This window comes from Rosa rugosa, chromosome 6 (assembly GCF_958449725.1).
Source record: "Rosa rugosa chromosome 6, drRosRugo1.1, whole genome shotgun sequence".
NCBI lineage: Eukaryota > Viridiplantae > Streptophyta > Magnoliopsida > Rosales > Rosaceae > Rosa > Rosa rugosa.
The window spans coordinates 31595841-31601840 of NC_084825.1; positions in this window are offsets into that span (position 1 = coordinate 31595841).

Consider the following 6000-nt stretch of genomic DNA (forward strand, 5'->3'; position numbering starts at 1 on the left):
ATGCCGTTGTGTTCTTTTAACGACAAGCATATCATTTCTGATATTCCCCCAGATCTTCCCTTCTTTATTACTGATATTGACTCAAGGCTCCCCCGGTTAGCTTCTAATCTTCTATGATTAATTTGAGATCGATGACATGCAACTTTGATATTCGTAATTTCGGTTTTGATCAGAATTTCGGTACTTTAAATTTGTTAAATTGACATTTGAAATGTTTATAGGATTGGCCAACGTATTTTATGGCGATCGAAACTTTTCAATATAATTAATAATTTGATATTCAAGTATGATTTTTTTTTTGAATTTAATTGAAAAAAAAAATAGATAGCATATTAGATGAGTGTATTTCAATAAAAAAAAAATTCACAAATAATCATTCAATTATGACTCATTCGACATTTTTTTTTTTTTTTTGAAACAAAGATTCATTGCATTAGATAACCAACCAAAAGGTTAAAGTCTACATATACTTCAAGACAGAAAAATAACGAGGTAACAACCACTGCAAACTCATTACAAGACAATTTGAGCCCGCTTTTTCAAGTGAACCCATAAACAAAGAACAACTCCATGTCTTCTGAGGAAAAATCATCTTCTAGCCCTCCATCCGCCAAACACGCAATTGTGCTACGAAACAGAAAGCTACTTTCCAACAAACAAATAGGAGTCAATTCCTTATCCATAAGCCGCTTGAAATACACTAGTTCAATTCAAGATAATTACCAATTTCATCAGAATCATGATATGAATTAAACTGGTCATTTAAAGACCATAAAAAGGCCATACTCTACCCAAGTAGGTCAACTCTCGGGCCAGGCCAGCGCAAGACACCCTCCAACCTGACCTAATTCTGCATAGAATCAAACCAACTCTAGCAGGCCCATAGGGAAATTAGCCCACAAGACCCAGGCCCAAAACCAAGCAAGTTGACTGGCAGCCCTTGCTCGCCGCCGATGCCAACTAGTCACCATTGCCTTCAACTCCGGCAGCCTGCCTCGCTGAACCAACATAAGCAGAAAAACCTCTTCTTCACTTAATCCGCTGCAGTCCGAAACCAATTTGACCCGGAAGCCCAGATTAGAGAAAGAATTTGATCGAGGTAGCAAAACCTAGATCCACCAACTCGCCCAACCACTTACCTCGCCCTGAAACACTGCCGCCGATCCCACCACCAATCTGGAATCGACCGAGAACCAAGCTGAGAACCAGCGCCGCATAGGAGCTTTTCTCCACAGACCGAGAACCAATTCTATCTCACTGAGCCGTGGTCTATGCTAAAAGTGATCGGATCTCATCGCCGCCGCTTTACACGTCCCCCTAAGCTTAGGGTTTCGACTTTTTTTTACACTCGATAGTTTCTCATTAGATACTTTGCTTACTCAATTTTCAAATATATCACTTTGGTCATTCAGTTATTACTCTGTCAATCACTTTAGTCCCGAAAGAGCATTTTGTCTCACTTTAATCACTTCTCTCAATCATTCCAATTCAGACTTCATAATTTTTCACAATTGATTAGACGAAAATATCGTTGATATTGTGGTAAATGAAGTTTTTTTTTTAATGAAAAAATTAACGGAGTCATTAAAGTGAATAACAGAGTTAAAGTTGAGTGACCAAAATGATATATTTAAAAAGTGAGTGACCAATGTGTCAAACAGACAAGAATTGAGTGACTATTTGTGATATTCTCCTCTCAATCAAAGTTTGTTTTTTTTATTGTGCAATTGTTAGACCATAATTTTTATATATAGACACACACACACACACACACATTCCCCTAAATATTAAATTTAACTTGTTTTTGAGTCTATTTTAGTTTTCACTAAATCATTTTCTTATTTAGTTAGGAATATTACAAGAGTGAAGGAAACATCAATGTTGGGTTTTGAAGTGGAAAATTGGAGCTAAGAAGAATGACGGTCAAATGTGGAGCAAAAAAGTAAAATTCTAAATTCCGGCGAACCACCACATTTAGCAGCAGAAGTGGTGCCATGTATTTTATAGCCATATTCATGGGGGAGCGAGCAAGAGAAGTAACATTACACCCATTTCATTACATCCATTCACCCTCATTCTATCCCAATCAAATCTCAACTTTTCGGTTCCAAATCAACTTAATCCCTTTTCCCTCTTTCACACACCATGCATGTTCCCTAAGTGCTCCAAAAGTCCACCCTTATCATACAAAATCTGCCATGTTTTGTAGGGTTAATCACCATCTTTTATCCATTATCACCTATTCTAACCTACACCATCATTTTCTTACATTTTCCCTTAGTTTTGGGACCTAAACTCACTCTAATATTCCACCTCCTTGCCCCTTTTCTTTCCTCCAAGAGACATAGCTGCTCCATTTCCCTTTCTTAATCATTTTACACATTTGTCTCTACCCTATATAAGCATCATTTCATTATACTCTTACAAAAATCACACATACCGTCCCATTACATCTCCTTTCTCTCTCCATCTCCACCACAAAACCTCCATCTCTACCTCCCAAAATCCAAACTTATAATACCCATACTACTCCATCTTCTCCATCATCATCACCATTTTCCACCCCCAAAAACTCTATCACCACCACCATAAACTCCATCACTACCACTCAAAATTAGTCAAAGGAGTATCATATCTTCATCACCATTCCATTCATCATCACCATCACCATCAACAAGTTCATAATCTATTTATTCCACCATCAAGGAGGAGCTAAATATCAACTTGTTAAGCTTCAACTAGTTCCTTATTTCCTTTAACTCTTTAATTAATTTGATGTATATTATATATTTGAAGCTAATTTGTATTATTATGAGTGAGTAGTTATTTTGTTGGGGCTAGGGTTTTCTTGCATGGATTGGTGTTATAATATGATGCGAATTTTATTTAGCATGCCTACATGCTAGTTCAAGAGTTGAATGCATATGCTTAGACTTTACCACTTTGAGTATGTGTATTTGTCATGTCATGATATAACGTTTAGAGCTTGGTAACCTTTGAATGTTAAAGCATGAAAGCACACTAGGTGTACATGTAGGGAGTGTGAATTACAATCACTTAGAGATAAACTCATTTGGTTTGTATGATTTCTTCATCTCCAAACTTTATCACTTAGGGTAATACACTAGATATCTAACTGGATTAAAATGCATGACTTGAGTAGTTAAGTACTACAACCGAGAGGAGATGCTTGATATTACAAAAGGAGCATGTCCCTTGTTATACCCGAGAGGGGTGCAAGGAGAGAACTTGGTTAATTCATATTGAAATGCATCAATACTTGCAAGAGAGGTTAGTGGTAGACAATCTAAATCCTAACTTTCATCCATTTGATCACTAGTTTAGTTTAGAATAACTTAATTTACATTTGAGCCTCTAGTTGTTTTCAATTCAAAGCTATATTCAAAAACCAAAATCAAATCACTACTCTATCTTACACATACTCACCATGAGCCTAGATTCCCTTATGATTCTAGGTTCGTGATAGTACATTTGCATATTCTAGCTCCCCTTAGGTTCACACTCTAGCTAGTAAAAAGAATCCAATCATCGTGAGTTCGATAACATTTCTTAAATCCTTATACTATTACTTGTACCCCTTATACTTGAGAGTGACTATTTGGCTGACACCAATTAAGAACCAAGCCAAACTTATATTTTGATTCGTGAGAGTTTATGAACAGTACAACGGGGAATCCCTTGAATCATATACTAATTCCACATAATTGGTAAACAGCTTAACAAAGTGATTTTTTTTCTCATACCAATTCATTGATCTTCTGAGCCGTAATTGAGTTAACCGAACTAGCCTCATGTGGACTAGCCAAGCAAAACCGATTCATTCAAATCCAACTCTAACAATTAGCAACGAGACATCAAATTCGAATATAGATCATCATATGACCAAATATATTATACATAAAATGTTAAAATTAGATCAATGTTTCTGTAATATTGATCTTCTCTTTACAAAATGGATTAAATTCAGTTTACCTCCCTGAAGTTTAGGTAGAACATCATGTTAGTCCCTATGGTTTTAATTTAATTAGTAACACCCCTAAACTTTCTAATTTCATCAGCTGTGTCCAATTTTATTTGCTCCGTTCAAATTGAACGTTAACTTTGACAGAGAAACCCACTTTAAGGGCTAAAATGGTCATTCAAGCACCTTTTCTCCTTCTCTCCTCTATTTTAGCCCTTAAAGTGGGCCCATTCATCAAAGTTACCGTTAAATTTAAATGGAGCGAAGAAAATTAGACATAGCTGATGAAATTAGAAAATTTAGGGGTGTTACTGATTAAATTGAAACCACAAGGAGTACATGCTGTTCGACCCAAACCTCAGGGAAGGTAAATTGAATTTAATCCTTACAAAATTCTGTCTTCAAATAAAAGTAAGAGTTGGATTTGCAGTAAAATTTATGAATGTGTTTGCATTTTCTTACTTTTTTAAAGTGATAGTCGCTTTGTATCCTAAACAAACTTTGTGTGTTTCACCTTTGTTGGTTCATTTGGGGAGGTGTCTCTATGCAATCTAAGAGCAACTCCAACAGTTTCTCTATAAAATTTTGTATTATAGGGAAGCAAAAGTCAAACATTTAGCCTCTTTTTCTTCTCCAACTCCAACAGATTCCCTAGTTTACAGTAATCTATAAAATCTCCATATTCTTCTTTAAAATTTTGGAGTTTGCTATAAATATAGGGAATTTGGTTTTCTCTCTCCTCACTTTTCCTAAAATAGAGATAGTTATAGGGAATTTGTTGGAGCAAAAGAAACTTATTTTTCCCTAAAGTAGAGAAAAATCAAAATATAGGGAATCTGTTGGAGTTGCTCTAACAATAATGTTGACAAAATGCTACAAAAGGAGGTTTTATACATGCTCCAAATAATCATACACGTGAACATTGAGTTGAGGAGTTTACATTATGAATATCTGTCTCAATTGATTGAAGTAGGTTGGTAGTAAATTCACCAAATCATCATTACTATCAAACTCCATTATACAAACAACTTTTGAACCATAGATCAGGTAACTGTTCCCTATTGCAGGCTTGCAGCACTTTTCAAGACAATCCAACATTTTCTTGAACAAGGCACAGCGCCTTACAAATCTGCTGCTACTCTAAAAAACCCCAAGGCTATAGCTGAAATTCTTTCTGCTATGGAAACCAGCTTTTGGTAATTATCAACCGATTATAATCTGATTTTACCCCAAAGGTGAATTTTATGTGTTACACGGACTTGGGTGAATCATTGCATTTGAAAAATCTATATGGGCCTAGACAAATATGAAAGCAAAACAAGTAGAAGGACATGGAATAATGACAATACAAAAATTGCGAGCTGCAACCAGTGCTAAGTCCCCAAATTTGCAGATATTAGACCTGCTCAATATATCTCTGTTTTTTAAGTTTAGTCATCACGGATTCAAATGGAGACAAAGAAAGGTCCTCATCTGGTGCAGATTTCAAATGTTGTTATCTCATGCAAAGGTAAACGTCAACCTGAATGGCTATCTAGGTTCATTATTGTTTAAGAGATACCAGACAAAGTTTAACCCCCCAATCTCCGGCAGTCCACAAGATCTCAAACCATTCCAAGCTCTTCTGTGTTTATCCAAGAGGATATGCCTACTCAAATATGAAGTGTATGCACCATAACAAGCTCACATACAAATGAAGCGTATGTATTGCACTGTGTAAGCTTTTGTTAATTGAATTGAAATGTCTAACTTTGTAAGATCAAAGATATAAAGTACTTCACAATCTCGGAATGTTACGAATTGACAGTCTGTCCATATAATGATAATGACATATTGTTAAATTAGCAATATAATCTAAACCAGGCGGTGGTGAATACTAAACATGTAATTAGTTAACATGCATGCTTAGACTTTGTCTTTATTGAAAGCACAGATATCCTATATATTTTATGAACTTAAGAATTAGTGACTGGTTACATATTCTAGGAATTGACAATTTACAGCTATGGTAGCATAGG